This window comes from Hordeum vulgare, chromosome 7H (genome assembly GCF_904849725.1).
Source record: "Hordeum vulgare subsp. vulgare chromosome 7H, MorexV3_pseudomolecules_assembly, whole genome shotgun sequence".
Lineage (NCBI taxonomy): Eukaryota > Viridiplantae > Streptophyta > Magnoliopsida > Poales > Poaceae > Hordeum > Hordeum vulgare.
The window spans coordinates 45,462,011-45,487,129 of NC_058524.1; the positions used below are offsets into that span (position 1 = coordinate 45,462,011).

General features: G+C 48.9%; 1 pseudogene; it reads right to left on the bottom strand.

Moving 5' to 3' along the window:
• LOC123408217 overlaps positions 1 to 22,453 on the bottom strand; it is a 40,966-nt pseudogene extending 18,513 nt beyond the window's left edge.
• Between the last annotated feature and the right edge of the window lie 2,666 nt (positions 22,454 to 25,119).

Below are 25,119 nucleotides of genomic sequence, written 5' to 3' on the forward strand. Positions count from 1 at the left end.
GAGCAAATCCGCGCCCTGTTGCACACGGCGCAGCAGCAAAATTCGGCTGTTTCCGAGTCGCACAACAGGATCGAGAATAGTTCTGTTCATGCGAATATGCATCGGTCTGTTCACAGCCCTGGTTCCCATCAGCGACACAGGGGAGGCAGCCGTTCCACAAATCCCGAAAATCGTCGCCGTTGACGCACCCCTCCGTGGGGTGGGCCCTATGTGTTGGGGAACGTCGCATGGGAAACAAAAAATTTCCTACGCGCACGAAGACCTATCATGGTGATGTCCATCTACGAGAGGGGATTTTCGATCTACATACCCTTGTAGACCGCACAACAGAAGCGTTAGTGAACGCGGTTGATGTAGTGGAACGTCCTCACGTCCCTCGATCCGCCCCGCGAACCGTCCCGCGATCAGTCCCACGATCTAGTGCCGAACGGACGGCACCTCCGCGTTCAGCACACGTACAACTCAACGATGATCTCGGCCTTCTTAATCCAGCAAGAGAGACAGACAGGTAGAAGAGTTCTCAGGCAGCGTGACGGCGCTCCGGAGGTTGGTGATGATCTTGTCTCGGCAGGGCTCCGCGCGAGCTCCGCAGAAACGCGATCTAGAGCTAAAACCGTGGAGATATGTGGTCGGGCTGCCGTGGCAAAGTTGTCTCAAATCAGCCCTAAAACCTCTGTATATATAGGGGGAGGAGGGGGAGCCTTGCCTTGGGGTCCAAGGACTCCCAAGGGGGTCGGCCGAGCCAAGGGGGGCAACCCTCCCCTTCCAAACCGAGTCCAACTAGGTTTGGAAGGAGGAGTCCTTCCCCCTTTTCCCACCTCCTCCTTTTTTTTCCTTTTCTCTTTGATTTTCTTCCTATGGCGCATAGGGCCTTCTTGGGCTGTCCCACCAGCCCACTAAGGGCTGGTGCGCCACCCCCAAGGCCTATGGGCTTCCCCGGGGTCGGTTGCCCCCCCGGTGAATACCCGGAACCCATTCGTCATTCCCGGTACATTCCCGGTAACTCCGAAAACCTTCCGCTAATCAAATGAGGTCAGCCTATATATCAATCTTCGTTTCCGGACCATTCCGGAAACCCTCGTGACATCCGTGATCTCATCCGGGACTCCGAACAAAATTCGGTAATCAACCATATAACTCAAATACGCATAAAACAACGTCGAACCTTAAGTGTGCAGACCCTGCGGGTTCGAGAACTATGTAGACATGACCCGAGAGACTCCTCAGTAAATATACAATAGCGGGACCTGGATGCCCATATTGGATCCTACATATTCTACGAATATCTTATCGTTTGAACCTCAGTGCCAAGGATTCATATAATCTCGTATGTCATTCCCTTTGTCCTTCGGTATGTTACTTGCCCGAGATTCGATCGTTAGTATCCGCATACCTATTTCAATCTCGTTTACCGGCAAGTCTCTTTACTCGTTCCATAATACAAGATCCCGCAACTTACACTAAGTCACATTGCTTGCAAGGCTTGTGTGTGATGTTGTATTACCGAGTGGGCCCCGAGATACCTCTCCGTCACACGGAGTGACAAATCCCAGTCTCGATCCATACTAACTCAACGAACATCTTCGAAGATACTTGTAGAGCATCTTTATAGTCACCCAGTTACGTTGCGACGTTTGATACACACAAAGTATTCCTCCGGTGTCAGTGAGTTATATAATCTCATGGTCATAGGAACAAATACTTGACACGCAGAAAATAGTAGCAACAAAATGACACGAATAACATGCTATGTCTATTAGTTTGGGTCTAGTCCATCACATGATTCTCCTAATGATGTGATCCCGTTATCAAGTAACAACATTTGCCTATGGCCAGGAAACCTTGGCCATCTTTGATCAACGAGCTAGTCAACTAGAGGCTTACTAGGGACAGTGTTTTGTCTATGTATCCACACAAGTATTGTGTTTCCAATCAATACAATTATAGCATGGATAATAAACGATTATCATGAACAAAGAAATATAATAATAACTAATTTATTATTGCCTCTAGGGCATATTTCCAACACTATGGGCCCCGACATCATGATGATCGGCGTTCAGTCGGTGACACTTACGACCCAAGGCCCGACGCGAGAGGGCGTATCGCCCAGCGGAGGGTCGACAGGGGCCGAGCCCACCGCGATGGTTACGATATTGACCGTCCGAGTGGAAGCAGGACCATCGTTTCTGGTCCCGAGTGTTTCAGTCGAGCCATCCGTTCGGCTGACATCCCTCCCAATTTCCGATTGGCGACGGGAATCAGCAAGTTTACTGGAGAGTCCAAGCCACAAACGTGGCTGGATGATTACCGAGTAGCAGTCCAGATCGGAGGAGGAGACGACCATGTCGCCATGAAGCACGTCCCTCTGATGCTCGATGGCTCGGCACGAGCGTGGCTGAACCAGTTGGCCCCCTCAAGCATCTACAGTTGGGCAGATCTGGCCCGAGTGTTCATCAGGACCTTCGAAGGGACGTGCAAGCGCCCTGCAGGCCTCGTGGAGCTCTAGCATTGCGTCCAGAAGCAGACTGAGCCCCTGCGTGATTTCATTCAGCGTTGGACAACTCTCTACCACACGGTGGAGAACGTCACAGAGCATCAAGCAGTCTGCGCCTTCAAGGCAGGCGTGCAGTACAGGGATCTGTACCTAATGTTCGGCCGAACAGGCGACATCTCCATGAGCAAGATGATGGAGATAGCAGCACGCTATGCAAATGGCGAAGAAGAAGACCGCATCCGAAGCGGCAAGAACAAGACAGTCGGCGATGGAGACGGGGGCAACACTCGGAAGCAGAAGTAGAAAGCTCCGTCCACTCCACAGGAAGAAGCTGCAGCCGTAACCAATGCCAAGTTCAAGGGCAAAGGGAAAGCTCAGTTTACCCCCAAGAAGAAGCAGTTCAATAATCCCATCCTGGACCAGCCATGTCCGGTTCATACGAAGATGGATGAAGAGGGTAACCCCATATATCCGAAGCATACCACTCGACAGTGTCGCCTCCTGATCCAGGGGTTCGGCGAAGGACAACCGAGTGAAAAGGACAATGAACAGGATGAGGAGGATAAGCAGGATCCGTTCCCCCAAGTCCATGCAACACTCATGATTTTTGCTGACGTTGAGAGCAAGAGTCGACTGAAGCTGGTGAGCAGGGAGGTGAACATGGCCACCCCTACCAACCCCAAGTTCCTCAAATGGTCTCAGACTGCGATTACCTTTGACCAGTCGGATCATCCAGCACACGTACCCACCCTAGGAAGACAGGCTCTGGTCGTCGACCCGATGGTGGAAGGAGTCCGACTGCGCGAAGTCCTCATGGACGGTGGCAGCGGCTTGAACATCATGTACGTCGACACTCTCAAGGGGATGGGCATTCTGATGTCCAAACTCAGTGAGAGCAGCATGCAGTTCCATGGAGTCGTCCCTGGACGGAAGGCCAAGTCAGTCGGCCAAATCGCGTTGGACGTTGTTTTCGGCTCCGACAAGAACTTCCGCAAGGAAAAGCTGACGTTCGAAGTGGTGGACTTCCAGAGCGCTTACCACGCAATTCTGGGCCGCCCAGCGTATGCGCGTTTCATGGCCCATCCATGTTACGTATACCTGAAGCTGAAGATGCCAGGCCCGAAAGGTGTGATCACCATCACGAGCAATCGACAGCGGGCCGAAGAGTGCCTGCAGCAGGGATCAAGAATCGCCGACCAGCAGATGGCCATCCTCGAGCTCGACGAGTACAAGAAAGCAGTCGACCCCGCTGACTTGATGCGCTCGAAGAAGCCAGCTTCGGAGTCTGCATTCCAGTCGGCGGGAGAGACGAAGAAGGTCAGCATCCACCCGACGGACGACCCTGCTGCCCCGACGAACATCTCCGCCACCCTCGATCCTAAATAGGAAGCCGAGCTCACCCAATTTCTCCGTGAGAACTGGGACATCTTCACATGGAAACCCTCTGACATGCCAGGTGTACCCAGGGAGTTGGCTGAGCACCGACTGCATGTGGATCCCACCGCTCGGCCTGTCCGAGAACGCCTGCGACGGTCCGTCGCGCATAAGAGGAAGGCAATCGGGGAAGAGGTGGCCAAGCTATTGGCAGCCAACTTCATTCGCGAGGTTCACCACTCCGAGTGGCTCGCCAATGTTGTCATGGTGCCCAAGAAGGACAAGTCGCTCTGAATGTGCATCGACTTCAAGCACCTCAATAAGGTCTGCCCGAAAGACCATTTTCCGCTCCCCCGCATCGATCAAATTGTCGATTCGACTGCGGGCTGCGAACGTTTGTCATTTCTTGATGCCTACTCGGGCTATCATCAGATCCGTCTGTATGGCCCCGATGAATTAAAAACAGCCTTCATCACCCCATTCGGGTGCTTCTGCTACATCATTATGCCATTCGGTTTGAAGAATGCAGGAGCTACCTTTATGTGCATGATCCAAAAATGCCTCCTCGAACATATCGGTCGGAATGTGGAGGCGTATATGGATGATATCGTAGTCAAGTCACGCAAAGGTTCCGACCTGCTGACTGACTTGGCAGAAACATTCGCCAACCTTCGTAGGTACGATATCAAGCTCAACCCCGCCAAATGTTCATTCGGCGTTCCCAGCAGAAAGTTACTCGGTTTCTTTGTTTCCGAATGAGGGATCGATGTCAACCCAGAAAAGATCGGGACCATAGTCCGAATGGAGAGGCCGGTCAGAATACACGATGTTCAATGGCTCACAGGTTGCCTAGCGGCTTTGAGCAGGTTCATCAGTCGACTCGGCGAGAAAGCACTTCCTCTGTACCGACTCATGAAGAAATCAGATACTTTCGAGTGGACAGACGAAGCCCAAGTCGCATTCGACGACCTCAAAGTCCTACTTTCCACGCAGCCGGTTCTTACTGCTCCGCTCAGTAAAGAGCCCCTTCTTTTGTATATCGCGGCTACAAATCAAGTCGTCAGCACTGTTCTTATAGTCGAACGAGAAGAAGAAGGCAAAGCATACAAAGTTCAGCAGCCAGTGTATTACGTCTCCGAAGTCCTGACTCCTTCCAAGCAGAGGTATCCCCACTATCAAAAACTTATCTATGGGATTTACATGACTGCGAAGAAGGTAGCCCATTATTTCCAAGACCACTCGGTGCCTGTTGGTTCTGATGCCCCGTTGTCGGAAATCCTCCACAATCTGGACACATCAGGCCAAGTGGCGAAGTGGGCAATGGAGATGTTGTACTGCGATATCAAGTTCGAGGCCAAGAAAGCTATAAAGTCTCAAGCCCTGGCTGACTTCATAGCAGAATGGGTAGAACAACAGCAACCGACCCACATCTACTCGGCTCATTGGACAATGTTCTTTGATGGGTCCAAGATGTTGAATGGCTCCGGCGCTGGCGTTGTGATCGTATCGCCAAAAGGCGACAAACTCAAATATGTGTTATAGATACACTTTGATTCCTCCAACAATGAGGCAGAGTATGAAGCTCTCCTTTACAGACTGCGTATGGCCATCGCACTCGGCGTCCGTCGTCTGATGGTCTATGGCGATTCGGATTTGGTGGTTAATCAAGTGATGAAAGAATGGGACGTCAGGAACCCCACCATGATCACATACTGCAATGCAGTGAGGAAGCTTGAGAAGAAGTTTGAAGGTCTAGAACTCCACCATGTACCGCGACTGAAGAACCAAGCAGCTGATGAGTTGGCAAAACTCGGATCCACTCGGAGACCAGTCCCGACTGACGTCTGCCTCGAGCACCTCCACCTTCCCTCAGTCAAAGAAGATCCTTTCATAGAGGAACCAGTACAACCAAAGAGTTCGACAGATCCGACTGAAGTCGACGTACCTGTTGTGGTTGATTTGATCATGGAGATTCTTGCTGTCATCCCCGATTGGACTGTGCCGATCATTGCATATATCCTGAGGTAGGAATTACCAGAAGACGAAGTCCAGGCCAGGCAGATAGTCCGCAGGTCGAAGTCGTTCACTGTCGTTGATGGCCAGTTGTACAAGGAAAGCGTTTCCGGTGTTCTTCAACGATGCATCTCCCCAGAGGAGGGGCAGCTAATCCTGGAAGAAATTCATTCGGGAACCTGCGGTCATCACGCCTCTTCGAGAGCAATCGTCGCCAAAGCATTCCGAGCTGGTTTCTTCTGGCTGCAGGCAAACGAAATGGCTAAAGATATGGTCGACCGATGTGAGGGCTGTCAGTTCTACTCCAACAAGTCCCACAAGCCAACATCTGCGTTGAAGACTATCCCTCTTGTGTGGCCGTTTGCAGTATGGGGATTAGATACAGTCGGTCCATTCAGGACAGGCCAAGCAGGATACACACATCTGTTGGTGGCAGTCGACAAGTTCACAAAATGGATTGAAGCCAAGCCCATCAAGAAGCTTGACGCCCTAACAGCCATCAAGTTTGTCAGGGACATCATCTCCAGATTCGCTGTGCCTCACAGCATAATCACTGACAACGGGACAAACTTTGACTCGGACAGATTCAAAGGTTTCTGTGAAAGCCAAGGTATCCGAGTGGATTTTGCTTCCGTGGCGCATCCTCAATCCAATGGACAAGCAGAGCGGGCGAATGGACTTATTCTGCAAGGTTTGAAGCCCTGACTCCTGTGAGAGGTGGGACATGCCACTGGCGCATGGGTCACCGAGCTACCTTCAGTGCTTTGGGGTCTCCGCACAACCCCGAACAGATCTACAGGGCGATAACCGTTCTTCCTCGTTTACGGAGCAGAAGCAGTCCTTCCGAGTGACTTGCTTCACAATGCTCCCTGAGTCGAACTCTTCTCCGATGCTGAAGCAGAACAAGCAAGGCAAGATGGAGTGGACCTTCTAGAGGAGGAGCACGAGATGGCACTGACTCGCTCAACCATTTATCAACAAGATCTGCGGCGCTTTCACGCACGCCATGTCAGGAGTCGCACGTTCCAAGCAGGCGACCTGGTGCTCCGAGTGGATCAGCAAAGACCTCACAAGTTGGCTCCTGCCTCGAAAGGACCCTTCATCATCTCCAAGGTGCTGAACAACGGAGCATACAGACTCTACAACATCGACAGGGAGACAGACGAGCCGCGGGCATGGAACGGAGATCTCCTGAAGCGCTTCTACACGTGACCGTTGACTGAAGCAATGTAAAGAACAAGTATTGATGAAATAATATAAAGCAGATTGAGCTTTTGCAGATTCAAAATTCTTCCGCCGTCGCAGACTCCGGTCTCCAAAAAAAAAAACTTAGCTGCGATCCAGAATCGCCTAAGTTCTAACTTTCTCCGAGTGTGCACTAAACGTCGCACTCGGGGACTTAGCTGCGATCACGAATCGCCTAAGTACAAACTTTCTCCGAGTGTGCACTAAACGTCGCACTCGGGGACTTAGCTGCGATCCAGAATCGCCTAAGTAATAACTTTCTCCGAGTGTGCACTAAACGTCGCACTCGGGGACTTAGCTGCGACCAAGAATCGCCTAAGTAATAACTTTCTCTGAGTGTGCACTAAACGTCGCACTCAGGGACTTAGCTGCGATCACGAATCGCTTAAGTACTAAATTTCTCTGAGTGTGCACTAAACGTCGCACTTGGGGACTTAGCTGCGATCAAGAATCGCCTAAGTACTAACTTTCTCAGAGTGTGCACTAAACGTCGCACTCGGGGACTTAGCTGCGATCCAGAATCACCTAAGTAATAACTTTCTCCGAGTGTGCACTAAACGTCGCACTCGGGGACTTAGCTGTGATCCAGAATCGCCTAAGTAATAACTTTCTCCGAGTGTGCACTAAACGTCGCACTCGGGGACTTAGCTGCGATCAAGAATCGCCTAAGTAATAACTTTCTCCGAGTGTGTACTAAACGTCGCACTCGGGGACTTAGCCGCGATCAAGAATCGCCTAAGTACTAATCTTCTCCGTGTGTGCACTAAACGTCGCACTCGGGGACTTAGCTGCATCAAGAATCGCCTAAGTAATAACTTTCTCCGAGTGTGCACTAAACGTCGCACTCGGGGACTTAGTTACGATCAAGAATCGCCCAAGTACTAATCTTCTCCGTGTGTGCACTAAACGTCGCACTCGGGGACTTACCTGCGATAAAGAATTGCCTAAGTATTAACTTTCTCCGTGTGTGCACTAAACGTCGCACTCGGAGACTTAGCTGCGATCAAGAATCGCCTAAGTACAAAGCTTCCTGCGACTGTATCCCACAGATATACTCGGGGACTCAGCAGACCCTCATTGAGGCTCATGTGGATGTCAAAACAACTGACAACTACATGAGTAGCAGACCCTCATTGATGCTCATGTGGATGTCAAAACAACTGACAATTACATGAGCAGCAGAACCTCATTGAGGCTCATGTGGATGTCAAAACAACTGACAATGACATGAGTAGCAGACCCTCATCGAGGTTCATGTGGATGTCAAGACCACTGACAATTACATGAGTACCAACTCGCTTCGAGTGAGGCCTGTCCGACGCACTCGACGACTTAGCCGCGATCATGAATCGCCTAAGTACTTTATTGCCTTCGAGTGTACCCTACAGATCCACTCGGAGACCCCGCAAGACCCTCACAGAGGCTCATGCAGATGTCAAGAAAACTGACACTTACATGCTCCGCATGTTTGCCATTGGCTTCACCAAGAAACGCCAAACAAAAACTCGAGCCAAAATTGCAACAGAAGAGCAAACGATTTGATTCAAATTCGAAGTTCACCTAAAGATAGTTCACTCGGTGTGGATCAAGCTTACCCGCACCGAACCAAGAATGTGACGGCCAACAGAAGTGGCCAAGGTTTCTTACAATCAACACTCGGCATACCGAGGATAAAGTTTTCTTACACGTCGTCCGGATTAGCGCCAGAACTGGAGGGCTCCACGAATGTGTCCAGATCGATCCCGTTGGCGATGCGGGTGGCACTCTCAAGGAAGGTTTCCATGAAGTCTTCGAATCGAAGTTTCTTCGTGTTGGGGACCTTCAATGCTTTCAGCTTCTCCTCGCGCACCTCCTTGCAATGCACTTGGACCAGGGACAGAGCAACGTCTGCACCACAGCGAGCCGCAGATTTCTTCCATGACTGCACTCGGTTTGGGACTTCCTCCAGTCGAATCATCAAGTTTTCCATCTCTTGCCGCGACTCATCTTCAGGCCAAAGCTCCTTGTCGATCCGGCCGACGACTTCTCTCAGTCGACCGATGAAAGGACCAACTTTGCCCACGTGAATGTGCGCTGCGAGCAGATCTCGATTGGCGTCCTCGCCGAGTGGAATGTTCTCGCGAATCGACCGCTCCACGTCAGCTGCTTCAGCTTCAGCGTCCATGCAAAAATCTGCAATCACAGGACAAGCAAACAATAAGCGCCGAGTGTAACGCACGTACCACAAGCACTCAGAAAAACAGGACTTACCACCCAGACGCGTCATCATCTGCCGAGCCCAGTCACTGACGTATTTCTCCTGCGCTATACACCGTTTGTTCAGCACATCCATTTGTCCCATCAGCGCGGACCTTTGTTTCCCCATCTTCTCAACTTCAGCAGTCAGTGCCTTGTTCGCTTCACGAGCCTGCTCCAAAGACTTCTCTCGTTCCGCCAGAACCTCCTTCATTCCAGCCATTGCAATCAGTGCCGCATCCAGCTCACCGGCAAACTGAACTTTTTCCGCCCTAAGAGTCTCGTATGTTGTCCCCATCTCTCAAGTTTTCTGCCAGTCAGCGCCAAGAGACGATCAGACAAATCCAACAATAACAAGTCTAAGTTCTTCAGACCCCTGCCGACGCAAGCAGTCGACAGCGGTCTCGGGGACTACACCCAGTGGGTTCACTGAGAGTGACCCCACTGGCATGCAACTCAAACAGGTCCGCCCTATTGAGATACATGACAACTCCTATGCCTACAAGGCTAATATTACCCGACCTGAGTAAAATTACTCTCGGGGACTCTTACAGTAGGTACCCTCCGAGTGCCCCAACTGTTAGCAGTAAACCATATTATTTACGGATATGACCAAGTCAAAGACAATATGCATAAAGACAACTGCCGGTGCAAGCACTCGACAGAAGTCTCGGGGACTACACCCACTGGGTTCACTCAGAGTGAACCCATTGCAAACATCATACGGTATCCGAGCACACCAAGTGGGTTACAAGAGAAAAGTAAATACTTACTAGCCCACTTACTCGGATATCTTCCCGCAGCTCCAAGCTCCGCTGGTACAAGGATGCGATGGAGTCGTACGCCTTCTTGGCTTCTCCCGCCATCAGCTCCGCCTGCACCATGGCCCCCTTGGCCGCTCCCACCTGACCCTCTGGGAGGCGCTGGACGTTGAACTCGACATTTGACGGTCCTGGCATCGTTGGAAGCTCCTTGGCAATCCCAAGGCCCGCTCCAGTCGGTTCAGCAGCCACCAGCGCCTCCTTAGTCGGCGGCATCGCCTCAGTCGGCGACACGTCCGCGGCAAGAGCAGTGACTGGCGGGACAGCCTCAAGGACAGGCTCCGCAGCTTGCTCGGGTCTCCCTGGTCACCCTCATCCACATAAATCACCCCTGCCAGACCGAACGGCGCGAGATCTCAGAAAAAGAAAGGGGCAAGACCGAAGACAGAATTTGAGATGCGATAATATAAAACTTTCGGAATCGCTACAACGTATCTGGCTGGGACGAGACGACGTTGTCCGCGTCCATGGGATCATCTTCCTGGCGCGCCGGAGAGGTAGCAGAGGTGGCAACCATGTCGAGTGAAATTCATTCGACCATCAAACAGGAGTTCAATCGAATATCAGAAGAAGAACAATGCACTTACGTTGAGGTGACGGGAACAGTGACCCTCATCCGCGGCAAAGCCTTCCGAGGTTTAGATCCGCTCGGTTTGGCCACCTTGGAAGGCTAACCCGCAGGCTCGGCAGCAACGTCCCTGGTCCTCTTGGCGCTCCGAGCACTCGGGACCACGGGAGCAGTGGGCGGAGCACTCGAGGATGCTGGAGGGGCCGAGGGAACCGCCGGTTCATGTCGACGCTTGGTTCGGTGCTCTGGCAGCGGGGGAGGCGAGTCCTGCTCTTCGTCTTCCTCCTCCTCCCCACTAGACTCTTCCTCCGTTTCCCCACTGTCGGAGACATACTCGGCGCTCTCCACGCTGCCCTCCTGGCTGCCCTCCTCCTCCTCCTCGACCGGGTTCCCGTTCGAGACAGGAGAAAACCAGTTGGTCCACTTCTGCATAGAATACAGCCAGCGACATCAGATGCCAGGCAGAGATTCAAGAAAGCAATAAAACTAAGACAGATACGTGCACTCGACAAATGGTACTCACCTAGTTCGGAGGAGGATTGTCCGTGCAGAAAGCCCTCACTCGCCGAGACCCTCTGGCGTTCTCACAGGCGCCTGTGATCTGGAGCACCCACGACGCCACCTTCTCCTCGGTCACGCCCAAGACGTTGGTCCGAGTGGAGTCTTCGGACCCCGTGTAGTGCCACATGGCATGGTCGTGAGCCTGTAGTGGTTGTATGCGCCGACCGAGGAAAATCTCCAGCAAATCTATGCCGGTGACTCCCCTTCTGACGACATCTACGAGTGTGTCGACCAGAGGCTGGATGTCGACCTTCTCCGCCTTCATGAGCGCAAGCTGCTTAGGCGGAGCGGGTCGATCTAAGCTAAAGGGAGGCAGCCCTGTCGTGGCATTCGGGCAGGCAACGTCCTGGCAGTAGAACCACGTCGACTGCCAGTTCCTAACCGACTCACTCAGCTAAAGTGCAGGATAACTACTCCTACTCTTCTTCTGGAAACCTAAGCCTCTGCAGAGCTGGAGAAGGTGTGTCTTATCATCCGACTGGTGAAGTCGTTTGATAGTTTGGGATCTAGCAGAGAGAATATGTTTCAACAGCCCCCAATGGGGGGGACAGCCGATGAAGCACTCGCACATGACTATGAAAGCAGAGAGATGGGCTATAGCATTCGGGGGAAAGTGGTGAAGCTGTGCCCCGAAGTGGTTCATAATGCCTTTGAAGAAAGGATGCGGGGGCAGAGAGAAACCTCGATATACGTGGCTGAGCAGCAGGACCCGCACCCCCTCCCGGTGCGCCGGCTCGATCTCATTCTCCGCCGGCAGCCTCCACGACTTGTGCACGATCATCCCATGCTCCACCAGCTGCAGCAGATCCCCCTCCGTCACCGTGGAGGGGAGGAAGTCCCCCTGGATCCACCCCGCCTGCAACGCTCACTGCCGCCGCTGAGCAGGAGCCGCCGCCTTCCCCTTCTTCTTCTTCGCCTCCAGCTTGCTAGTCTGACCCTTGGTCATGGCGGAAGCTGCGGGTCTGCGAAGGAGAAGGAAAAGGAGGAAGCTTGGGTGCGCAGGAGGAGGCGAGAGGAGCGGAGCAAGCAAAGGCAAGAGATCCGGCGAGCGTAACGAGAAAACTGCTGAGCGTGCGGTAACCCCAATCCGGCGAGCGTCATCCCTGCTGAGCGTGCGGTAACCGAAATTTGAGGATCCCGGAAAATCCGCCGCTGTCAGTTGACTGGTCACGTCAAGAGATACCCTGGAAGCACTCGGTTTCCGACAGTTTGTTCCACAAATACTTCCACTCGGATCGTTGGTCAGAAAAGATAAAATGGATCGAGGCAAGCAACGCCAAAGTCACATCCGTTCCAGTCAGATCCAAACTTCGAGCATCGCTTCGTCGTTCCAACCCCAATCTATTCGGGGACTAATGATGGGGTCATAGTCCTAGGGTAGGGTCATAGGCCTGCCTTGTAGGCCCAACCCAAGGACTACCCCTCATAAGGGACAAGGCCCTTAGTCAATTCCGACTGAACTAAGGAGTTCCCTCCATCCAGTCGGTAACAGATCCTCGACCGTCCAGTCGGAGATTAGCATTCGGAGTTTATCAAACTAACCGACTGGATTCCACTCTGTGCATCGTAACCCCCCTGAAGGGAAACGGTCATACGTTTCCATGTGCCTTTATTAGCATTTAAGACGTACGTTACCTGTAACGTAGGCATTTAATCGCCACTACTCCACCCTTGGGCACCGAACCGTTGTGGAGGGCAGCGCACTCTATATAAGCCACCCTCCCCCACTGGTGCAGGGGTTAGCAAATCATTGTATTCCATATTCCACTCGACAACAAGCTCCCAGAGCACTGAGGCGTAGGGCTATTACCTCCACCGCAGAGGGGCCTGAACTCATACAACCTCGCCGTAGCTAAGGCTCTGCCCATCTTTCCGTACCCTACACATCTACTGTCAGGCTTATACCCACGACACTATCCTTTTCCAATTCTCCCTGGGTATCCTAAGATCGTCATTGCAGATGAGGTCCCCTGTTGTTTCGTCGTACGACCCACCATGCGCAAGGAACCAATTTCTTGCTCTCAATTCCCACTCATCACGGAGTGGTTCAGGTACAATGCCTTTATCTATCAGATCTTGCTCTTTCTTATCCCACTTTGGGATGGCAGTCTCATAGCCCCCTGGCCCCAGCTTGTGGTGATATTTATTCTTGTCGGCATTTATCTTGTTCTTTTCTGATAATGCCTGGGCATCTTCTGACTCCTTGTACTCTTGAAATTCCTTCCAGTGATTCGCCTGCTTGGCTAGATACCCCTCGAATACTGGCACTTTCTTTGTCTTTAGATAGTTTTTCCATAGCTTCTTCTTCCAGCTACGGAACAGTTCGGCCATCTTCTTTAGAGTCCACTGCTTGACTTTGGCCCTCAGTTTTCTGCGGCGTCTTCATTCTCACATTCTGGCAGGTTGAAATGTGACATGAGATCATTCCAAAGATTATCTTTGTACCTTTCGGCGACATAGTCACTATCGGCTGCCCCTTTGCGCTTGTTCCACTCCCGAACGCTGATCGGGACATGATCCCTAACGAGAACTCTGCATTGCTTCTTGAATGTGTCAGCAGCATTCTTAGGAAGCTTGGGTTCGCCCGTAGGCATTATCACCTCAAAGGTGTAATGCGTCCGTGCATCCAACTTTCTAGTCGGGCCTCGTTTCGTAGATTTGCTCGATGTGGAGGCCTAAGAGGGAGAAACATTCGTCAAATGAATGTATATGTATACAATATAGAGCTATCTCCAATATTTTTCACATATTACAAGTGATTGTCGAACTTCATATGTATACCTCGCCGGACTTTATTATTTCTTCACCGGCTTCTCCACCGGCTTCTCCATCAGTGGAGCTATCACCTTCTCCGTCATTGGACCTATCTCCTGCCCCATCGGCTTCATCTTCGTGTCGCTCGACCTCCATTCCATATACGGAGTCGTTTACATATGACGTCGGAGATTCAGCTGGTTCAACATCGGGGCCGTCTTTGATTATATCTTCGAGAAGTTCTTCCTCTTCGAGGTTCCTGATATGTGGATCCATAGTTCTACAAAAAACGGACATTTGATTAACTAATAAACTAAGAAACTATATAAGAGGGTTTGGAAACTTCGAAGTGTCGTTTTATATAGGAGGACCTTTAGTCTCGGGTCTTGGCTAGAACCTAAACTCTAAAATACCAGTCGGGCGGAGCCCAGTCCCGGACACTTAAGCATATACAATAGCAAAATTAAACTAGTTCTATTAATTTTCTTGCTAAAAATAAACTATTAACACTTAAGCATATACAATAGCAAAAATAAACTATTAACACTTAAGCATATACAATAGCAAAATTAAGCAATAATCTAAGAAACACTATTAACACTTAAGCATATACACTATACAATAGCAAAATTAAATGACAAAAAAAAATATGTCTTCTTCTTGTAACCCTACACTAATTTTTCCTCTTCTTCTATTTATCCTCTTCTTCTACTTCTACTTCTCCTCTTCTTCTACTACTTCTCCTCTCCTCTTCTTATATTTTTCCTCTTCTTCTCCTCTCCTCCTCTTCTTATTCTCCTTTTTCTTCTTTTCTTCTCCTCCTCTTCTTATTTTCCTTTTTCCTAATTCTACATATTACTAACCCTAATAATCTAGCACAAACCTAATAACAATAGGAATTAAATGACAAAAAAATCTTTTTCTTCTTTTCTTCCCTTTTTCTTCCTTTCTTCTCCTTTTTCTTCCTTTCTTCTCCTTTTTCTTCCTTTCTTCTCCTTTTTCTTCTTTTCTTCTCCTTTTTCTTCTTTTCTTCTCTCCTTCCCTTTTTCTTCTTTTCTTCTCCTTTTTCTTCTTTTCTTCTCTCCTTCCCTTTTTCTTCCTTTCTTCTCCTTTTTCTTCCTTTCTTCTCCTTTTTCTTCTTTTCTTCTCCTTTTTCTTCCTTTCTTCTCCTTTTTCTTCTTTTCTTCTCCTTTTTCTTCTTTGCTTGTGCTGGTCGGAGTGTTGGGGATGAGGGGGCGTGGGGCTTTCTGGCCGGAGGGGTCGACGACGCGCGGCGAGGAGGAGGTGGCGCGCGGCGAGGAGGGCGGCGCGCGGCGAGGAGGACGACGGCGGCGAGGAGGACGACGGCGACGACGAGGAGGACGGCAGGCGGCGGCGAGCAGGATGGCGGGCAGCCTGACGGCGTCGTCGAGTTCGTCGCTAGTTGTGCTGCGCCGGGCAGGAGAACGAGAGGAAGAAGAAGAGAAATGGACGATTTGGGTTCGAAATTTTCTAACTCCCGCTTATACAGGTGGATCTTTAGTCCCGGTTCGGGGCTCGATCCGGGACTAAAGACCCCTTTAGTCTCGGGTGGAGCCACGACCCGGGACTAAAGGCCCTTTTTGGGCAGACCAGAAGGCGGGAAGCAGGGGCCTTTAGTCCCGGGGCGTGGCTCGAACCGGGACTAAAGACACCCCTTTAGTCCCGGGTGGAGCCACGACCCGGGACTAAAGGCCCTTTTTCGGCAGACTAGAAGGCGGGAAGCAGGGGCCTTTAGTCCCGGGGCGTGGAAAGAACCGGGACTAAAGTGTTGCCTATATAAACCCTCGCCCCTGCCCACCATATTCCCTGTTTTTTGGTTGTTGAAGTGTGACCATGCTATGCTCTTGCCACTCTAGTTCATGCACATGACGTGTTCGATGAAATGCCCGAGCCACTCTACTTAAGCTTTCTCCTCTCCAAGCTCGACCTCCAAGCTCCATTTTCCATAATATTTGTCTAGGTTTGGCCGTGCACCAACTGCACAAGTGTTTTAAAAGGTTAGCTACTTCATCCTTTCATTTGTCACTACTAGTGTAGCTCATTTCAAATGCTCAAATTAACTTCTTAGAGTCTGCACATGCGTAGGGTGTCGTCCCGTGCCCGCCCTCACCATTGTCGATCGCCCCGTGCCGATCTCGTCGCGAGCACCACCGTGGTGAGCCTCTTGTTCTTATCTTCTTTTTAAAAGAACAAAAATCTTACTTGTATGATTTAGATACATACTTGTATAAATTACTCACTTTCATTATTTTTTGTTATTATATAGTGCGATGGTTTTGGTATCCGCCTCCGTCGGCCCTCGTCCTGTCTATGATTCGGATGTGGTATATATTATCTTTTATAACTATTTGTTTTATTTAGTGTTTGTGACAATTATGACGACCAACGTGACATATATTTTTTTAATCTAGGAGGTATGTGAACCGGAAATTCCAACCCACATAAAAATTCTTGTCGAGAAGTTAAATTTGGTTGAAAAAGAAAACAAATACTTGAAGAAAAAATTGAAAATAATTGAGGATAAGAATATGGAACTCGAGTTGCATGTCGCCGATGTCATCGATGATCGCAAGATGAAGATCGATGCGATGCGGTTGAAGATGGATGCAATGCGCTTGAAGATGGATGAAATGCGCTTGAAGATTAGGAATATTAGAAAATATGCCATTGATAAAGAGGCTTGGTATCATTATGTTGTTGGGTCAATTGTTACCTTAGTTGCGATTTTGATCGCGTTTGTTGTTGCATTTAAATGTTTTACATAGTTGTATGGTGTTTTATGAGAGAACTTTATGTATTTATTTTTTGCAATAATAACATTTGATCACTACTGTTCTTTGGCTTTAATGTGATGATGAACTTGTATTAATTTGGTCATATGTTCTGCAATGGTTTTTTGAGCTAGTTGACCCTGAAATTGAAAAGCACTACAAATGAACTCTGAAAATGTTGAAAGTTGGCATGCTATCATCATTTCACCCACATAGCATGTATTAAAACTTGAGAGGGCTACAACAAAAACTGGATGCACTTCGTGTACAAAACGGACAATCTCTCTCGAAGTATCAGGGTTTCGAACGAGAACTCATCTCTTACAAAGGGATTTCATTTTTTTGACCTTATTTGAACTTCATACTTTTTGTGTGTTCAAAATGCACCATTCAAAGGCACATCACAAAATTTCAACAATTTCTGACTTCATTTGGTATATTTCGTGCATTTACTTTTTTTTTTTGAGCTAGTTGAACCTGAAATTCAAAAGCACTAAAATGAACTCTGAAAATGTTGAAAGTTGGCATGCTATCATCATTTCACCCACATAGCATGTGTTAAAAAGTTGAGAGGGCTACGACAAAAACTAGATGCACTTCGTGTACAAAACGGACAATCTCTCTCGAAGTATCAGGGTGTCGAACGAGAACTCATCTCTTACAAAGGGATTTCATTTTTTTGAACTTATTTGAACTCCATACTTTTTGTGTGTTCAAAATGCACCATTCAAAGGCACGTCACAAAATTTCAACAATTTCTGACTTCATTTGGTATATTTCGTGCATTTACTTTTTTTTTTAGCTAGTTGACCCTGAAATTGAAAAGCACTACAAATGAACTCTGAAAATGTTGAAAGTTCGCATGCTATCATCATTTCACCCACATAGCATATGTTAAAAAGTTGAGAGGGCTACGACAAAAACTGGATGCACTTCGTGTACAAAACGGACAATCTTTCTCGAAGTATCTGGGTTTCGAACGAGAACTCATCTCTTACATGGATACTATGAAAATGAAAAGTGTTTGAAATTTAGTACATTCCATACATGCATTACATAAAAGGTTTAATACATTATTACATTATTGCACCAATATTCCTATCTATTATTTCTGTTTTCTTCTGGGTCATAGCCATGGAGAATCTTCATCATTCAGTAGGATGCTTGGGACAGTTTTCACTTTAAAGGGCGGAATTTCATGAAACTTATTATAATCTTCTGACATGTCTGTCTTGTCATCTACTCCCACGATGTTTCTTTTCCCTGAAAGAACTATGTGGCGTTTTGGCTCATCGGACGATATCTTCTTTTGCTGATTTCTTTTTCTCATTTTTGTAGACATGTCCTTCACATAGAAAACCTGAGCGACATCATTGGCTAGGACAAATGGTTCTTCCATGTACGCAAGATTGTTGAGATCCATTGTTGTCATGTCGTACTTTTGGTCTAAAACTACCCCGCCTCCTGTCAGCTTCACCCATTTGCACCGAAACAAAGGGATCTTAAAAGTAGGTCCATAGTCAAGTTCCCATATCTCCTCTATGTACCCGTAATATGTTTCCAAACAGTGCCCATTCTCGTCTGTTGCATCAAAGCGGACACCACTATTTTGGTTGGTGCTCTTTTTATCTTGGGCAACCGTGTAAAATGTATTCCCATTTATCTCATACCCTTGGAAAGTACATATAGTCGAAGATGGTGGCCTAGCCAAACAGTACAGCTCATCTCTAACGGTGTCGTCATTCATGAGATGTTTGTGCAACCAACTGCCAAAAGTCTTCTCGTGTTCCCCTTTAATCCAAGAGTCGGCCTTCCCCGGGTTTTCGGAGCGTAGAATATTCTTGTGTCTCACGATATATGGAGCCACCACGGTGGAATTGTGTAGAACTGTGTAGTGTGCTTGAGAAAAAGAATGCCCGTCCATACATACTTTTGCTTTCCTTCCTAGTGTGCCTTTTCCTGTCAGCCTACCCTCATACCGAGATTCAGGAACACCAATCGGCTTAAGGTTAGGAAGAAAGTCCACACAAAACTCAATGACCTCCTCTGTTCCATAGCCCTTGGAGATGCTTCCTTCTGGCCTAGCACGGTTACGAACATATTTCTTTAAGACTCCCATGAACCTCTCGAAGGGGAACATATTGTGTAGAAACACAGGACCGAGAATTCTAATCTATTCGACTAGGTGAACTAGGAGGTGTGTCATTATATTGAAGAAGGATGGCGGGAACAACAACTCAAAGCTGACCAGACATTTGACCACATCAATCTGTAACCCTGATAGACTTTCTCGATCGATTACCTTCTGAGAAATTGCATTGAGGAATGCACATACCTGCACAATTGCCAGGCGAACATTTTCCACTAGAATTCCCCTCAATGCAACCGGAAGCAATTGCGTCATAAGCACGTGGCAGTCATGAGACTTTAGGTTTTGGAATTTTTTGTCTTTCATATTTACGATTCCCTTTATATTCGACGAGAAGCCAGTCGGGACCTTGATACTGAAAAGGACTTCAAAGAAGATTTCCTTCTCTTCCTTAGTAAGAGTGTAGGTCGCACGCCCTTGAAACTGCCCTGGATGCATGCCATCTCTTCCTTTATGACGTTCCTGGTCCTCCCATGCTTCCGGTGTATCTTTTGACTTCCCATACAAGCCCAGGAAGCCTAGAATATTCACGTAGAGATTCTTCGTCAGGTGCATCATGTCGATTGCCGAGCGGACCTCATGGACTTCCCAGTAGGGTAGCTCCCAAAATATAGATTTCTTCTTCCACATGGGTACGCGCTTATCAGGGCCGTTAGGAACAGGTTGGCTGCCAGGACCCTTTCCAAAGATTACTTTTAAATCTTTGACCATATCAAATACTTCAGCACCAGTACGGATGACAGGCTTCCCCGGGGGTTCTGCCTTGCCATTGAAATGCTTGCCTTTTTTCTTTAAGGGATGCTTGGGTGGAAGAAAACGACGATTGTACAGATACACATTCTTCCTACATTTGTCCAGATATATACTTTCTGTCTGATCCAAACAGTGTGTGTATGCATTGTATCCCTTGTTTGACTGTCCTGAAATGTTACTAAGAGCAGGCCAATCATTGATGGTTACGAAAAGCAACGCTCGAAGGTCAAATTCCTCTTGTTTGTGCTCGTCCCACACACGTACACCTGGTTCGGCCCACAGCTGTAAAAGTTCATCAAGTAATGGCCTTAGGTACACATCAATATCGTTGCCGGGTTGCTTTGGACCTTGGATAAGCACTGGCATCATAATGAACTTCCGCTTCATGCATAACCAAGGAGGAAGGTTGTAGATACATACAGTAACGGGCCAGGTGCTGTGACTGCAACTCTGCTCCCCAAAAGGATTCATGCCATCTATACTCAGACCTAACCATAAGTTCCTTGCATCAGCTGCAAATCTCGGGAACTCTCTCTCGATTTTTCTCCACTGCCGACCATCAGCGGTGTGCCTCAACTTATCGTATTTCATACGATCTTCCATGTGCCATCGCAACAACTTCGCATGATCTTTATTTCTGAACAGACGTTTCAACCGTGGTATTATAGGAGCATACCACATCACCTTGGCAGGAACCCTCTTCCTGGGTGGCTCGCCCTCAATATCACCAGGGTCATCTTTTCTGATCTTATACCGCAATGCAGTGCATACCGGGCATTTATCCAGATTCTCGTACTTCTCACCGCGGTAGAGGATGCAGTCATTAGGGCATGCATGTATCTTCTGCACATCTAATCCTAGAGGGCAGACAAGCTTCTTTGCATCGTACATGCTGGTGGGCAATTCGTTCTTTCTTGGAAGCATCTTCTTCATCAGTACCAGCAACTTTTCGAATGACGAGTCAGTCACACCGGTCTCTGCCTTCCACTTCAGCAATTCCAGTGTGCTACCCAGCTTCTTCTAGCCATCTTCACAAGTTGGGTACAACAATTTGTTGTGGTCCTGTAACATCTGCTCGAACTGCAACCTCTCCTTTTCTGTGTCGCAACCTCGCCGTGCATCAGAAATGACCCGGCCAAGATCATCAGCGGCCTCATCTGGTTCCCGTTCTTCATCCTGATCTTCTTCTTCATTGTCTTCGGTTGCGGTATCAGCATACTCAGGGAACATATATCGGTAGTTGTCATCATCGTTCTCTTCTTCTTCATCGTCGTCTTCCATCATAACCCCTCTTTCTCCGTGCTTGGTCCAAACATTATAGCCCGACATAAAACCGGACCGAAGCAGGTGGCTCTGAATGACTCTTGAGGAAGTGTAATCCTTCTCATTCTGACATTCAACACATGGACAAAACATATAGCCACCACCATGCTTGTTCGCATCGGCTGCATCTCGAAAAGAATGCACGCCTTCTCTGTAAGCGGCTGTGCGTCGATCACCGTACATCCATGGATGGCTCATCTGTGTTATACGATAGTATATCAAATACAATCACGATCCTAAAAATTAGTACCGCACGGTCTAAACGAGGAAATATAGTTGCTAACCTTTTAGAATAAGTAGAAATAAAGAGGAAGAGGTTTAAGCGTGGCTCAGGCATCTCATATCGTAGTTGTGTTCGGTGAACTGAAGCGGCATCGCTCTAACACACATTTCAACAAACACCTCTAGTGCATCAAAAAAAGTGGAGAGCAAGCACCCACCCACAATCCTCCATCCAAGAAAAATGCAAGCAAGAGGGGAGAGGGGGGTTGTGCTATATATAGACAGAGGACTTTAGTCCCGGTTTTGAGACACAAACCGGGACTAAAGGTGGTGCACATGCGGGCTGCACACCGCGTAGCCCTTTAGTCCCGGTTTGGGACACGAACCGGGACTAAAGGCTCCTTACGGGACGGGACTAAAGCCTCGAGGGAGGCATTGAGAATTGGGGCGACGTGCTCGGGCCTTTAGTCCCGGCCCAGAGGCAGGCCAGGACTAAAGGGTCCAGGCCAAAGGCCCGATTTCCACTAGTGAAACAAAAAAGGTGTTTGAAATAGGTGAATGGTGATATTGGCATTTTACAAACAATCCTAACACCTTGCGCACTCTAAATGGACCTACATTTTGGATGGGAGGAAGTATCTATTTCTTGCAAGTTAATTAAAATACTAAAATTTCCAAGAACGTCCACGCTCAGTGCAGAGTTCATGAATCATGACTCTGCTTTTAGAGAAATTTCCTAACACCTCCTTGTTGGCTCCATAGAACCGAATAGATAGATAGGGTCAGTTGCATTCAAAGCCTGATAATTTGGTAGGATTTGTACTCGATTCTATATGATTTCATTCTCAAGAAAATTCAAACATACATATAGATGAAGAGATAGAGAGAGAGAGAGAAGTGGTGTACAAGGGGGAACAACGACCAACCTTGCTCCCATGAACGGGGGTAGTCAGCCTCTTCCGCGTCGAGCCGCTCCTCCTCCTCCCTCTTCCTCTTGGCACTCTACGTCTCGCGCCGCTTGGAACTGGCCTTGGCGCGCGCCCGCATGGCCACCTTCTTCTCGCGCCGGAGCTCCCTGTCGCCATCTGCGGCCTGGTCGGTGCCGCCGGGACCCATCAGCGGGCGAGGGGGCTGCACACTGAACATGATCACGAGACAGGCGGCGGCGAGGATGGCCCAAGGATCCGCTTCGGTACCCGGGGGAAGAGTTTGGTTGCCGCCGACCCTCTTCCTCCGTTATATATATATATATATATATATGTGTGTGTGTGTGGTAGGCTGGTAGGACTGCTAGTGTGCGTGCGCGACTGGGCCTGCAGGGCGGTGCCACTGCTCACTGGTGCACCGGCGGCTTTTGAATTTGGAATGGCTCTGGTGACTGGGGCTCGGGAGTCGGGACATGTGCATTGCGCTGGCTATTCTTGACTTCCCGTCGCCACCTTTGTGCACCGCACGAGTAGTCCAGCAGTCAAGTAATTATAGCGCTGTGCGTTCCCCAGGCGCGCGCGCCCTTCCAACTGCAACGAGTGATTCGAGCCAGGCAGGCACGCGAGCACACATAAATCTCCCTACCACTCAAATCGCCGACTGTCATCCTCTAGCCGCCCAATACATTTAGGGCCTTCGGGACTGCTCTACTTCAAGAAAATTGACTTCGCTCTAGAAAACATAAGAGCATGGTTAATAATGTAGCCAGCTGCCAGCTACAAAGAGATGCCATGTCATCTATAATTTTTTTAAAAGCCCACTCATATAATAAGTTGGCTATAGATTAGCTGTGAATCAACTATAGCATTTAATGCTTGCATGTGAAAGCAGCCCTGTGATTGAAAGGGAAGAGCTAGAGTAAGTTGCATGCAAACTTTTTCATCGTTTGTGCTACTACAGCCGGGCTGTACATCTAGCTCCCGCTACTCTCTCTCTCCTTCTTTCTCTTTCTTCCACCTAGGATTTTAATGACATGGCATCTGCTATAGCCTGCCGACTGGGTATTATTAGACTTGCTCTAAGTCAAACGGGATAGCTCTAGGATATACAACTCCACAAAAAAACTAGAATCTGGGTCCAACTTCTTGTTTTTTATGAAGCTCTTTAGGAGGTGCTTCCTAAAATTGTAGAAGCTGGAGTTGTAGCAAAATTACCCACCACTGCCACCAGTAGGTGAATACCCATTCGTTTCTCCCCTCTCATCCAATCAAATAGATCTTTGTCACCAAATTTTCATTCGTGAAGCTGAAGCTGGATAAAAGCCAAACATTCTCTTTAAAAGAGCTACAACTCCTATATAAAACTGCTCCAAAGTGGATTTGGTGGAGCGGAGCTACTTTTGATGGAGCGGAGCGGTCCCAAACAAGGCCATGATGCAGCTCCGGATTTCCAATTTCTACTCCAGGAAGTAGCAATCACTCCCGGACGCTCCGGCTGAGACGCGCCCATGGTGGACAGAGAGCCCCAAACCATTCATGCATCGCTGCCGAAATTTTCGTTCATTCAGAATTTCCGATCCTAACAATCTTGTATAAATGCGGTTTTTCTCCGATCACTAGACTTTGGCTTATATCATGACACACTAAAAGCTGCATTTTATATATTTTTTACGAATACGCTAAGCTTGTGTATCATTGCATCTACTACTTTTATAAAAGAACAATAGGGAAGATCCAACATAAAATCTAGACCATCTAATCATACAATTAAGGGCCTAAAAAAATTGTTAATGAAATTGCCTTCGTTAATCGTTAATGAAACGCTACTAAACGCAATCCCCACGTTCGCACACCACACCAGCCCCACACAACTTGGCCCCGCCTCCCACGTTCCCGACGAAGCGACTCGCCCCCGCCTCCCATGTCCCCGAGGTAGCGACTCGCCCGTGCGTCCCACGTTCATTGCATTGAGATAGAAGAAGTAGAGTGAGTATAGCGAGGGATACAACACATGACACAAACACAGACAAACGTGAACATGATGCCCGAAGATAGACAAGCTTAGGCTGGTTGTAATGGGTAGTATCATAGACTAGTATCATGCATATGATACTAGTGTATGATACCATATCCGTAATGCATAGTATCATGTGTTAGTATTATAGAATAGTTCATTTATTGTCATGCAAGACACATAGTAGCACATCATTTAATATGATACAGGATCATAATATGATACTCAACTCCCTATTTCTTCATTTAATTCTACGACACATCATGGAAATTGCTTAGTTGACATGCATGATACTAGCTATGATACTCCCATTATGAGCGTCCTTAAGGGATGCTTAGTCTGAAAAGGAGAACACCACAACTAAAACCTACCAACCAGAGCCAACATCGCCAACTAGCAATAAGTTCCAACAGGGACAATGCAAGCAAGACCAGAACCGAGGCCACACCTAAAACCTACCAACCAGACCCGACGCCACTGACACCCGACTCCAAACCCCCGACACCCGACACCACTGACCCCCGCCACCCCACTCCCGACCCCCGACGCCCGACGCCACCAACCCTCGACGCCCGACGCCACCAACCCCCGACCCTCGACCCCCGACCCCCGACGCCACCGACGCCCGACTCCCGACCCCCGACCCCCGACGCCCAACAACACTAACCCCCGACCCCCAACTCCCAACGCCCGACACCACTGACCCCCGACCCCCGACTCCCGACCCCCGACGCCCGACACCACTCACCCCCGACCCCTGACCCCCGACGCCACTGACCCTTGACCCCCGACCCCCGACCCCCGACGCCACTAACCCACAACCCCGGGCCCCCGACACCTCTTTGGCCTCTTGTTGATCGAAAAGACCCCAA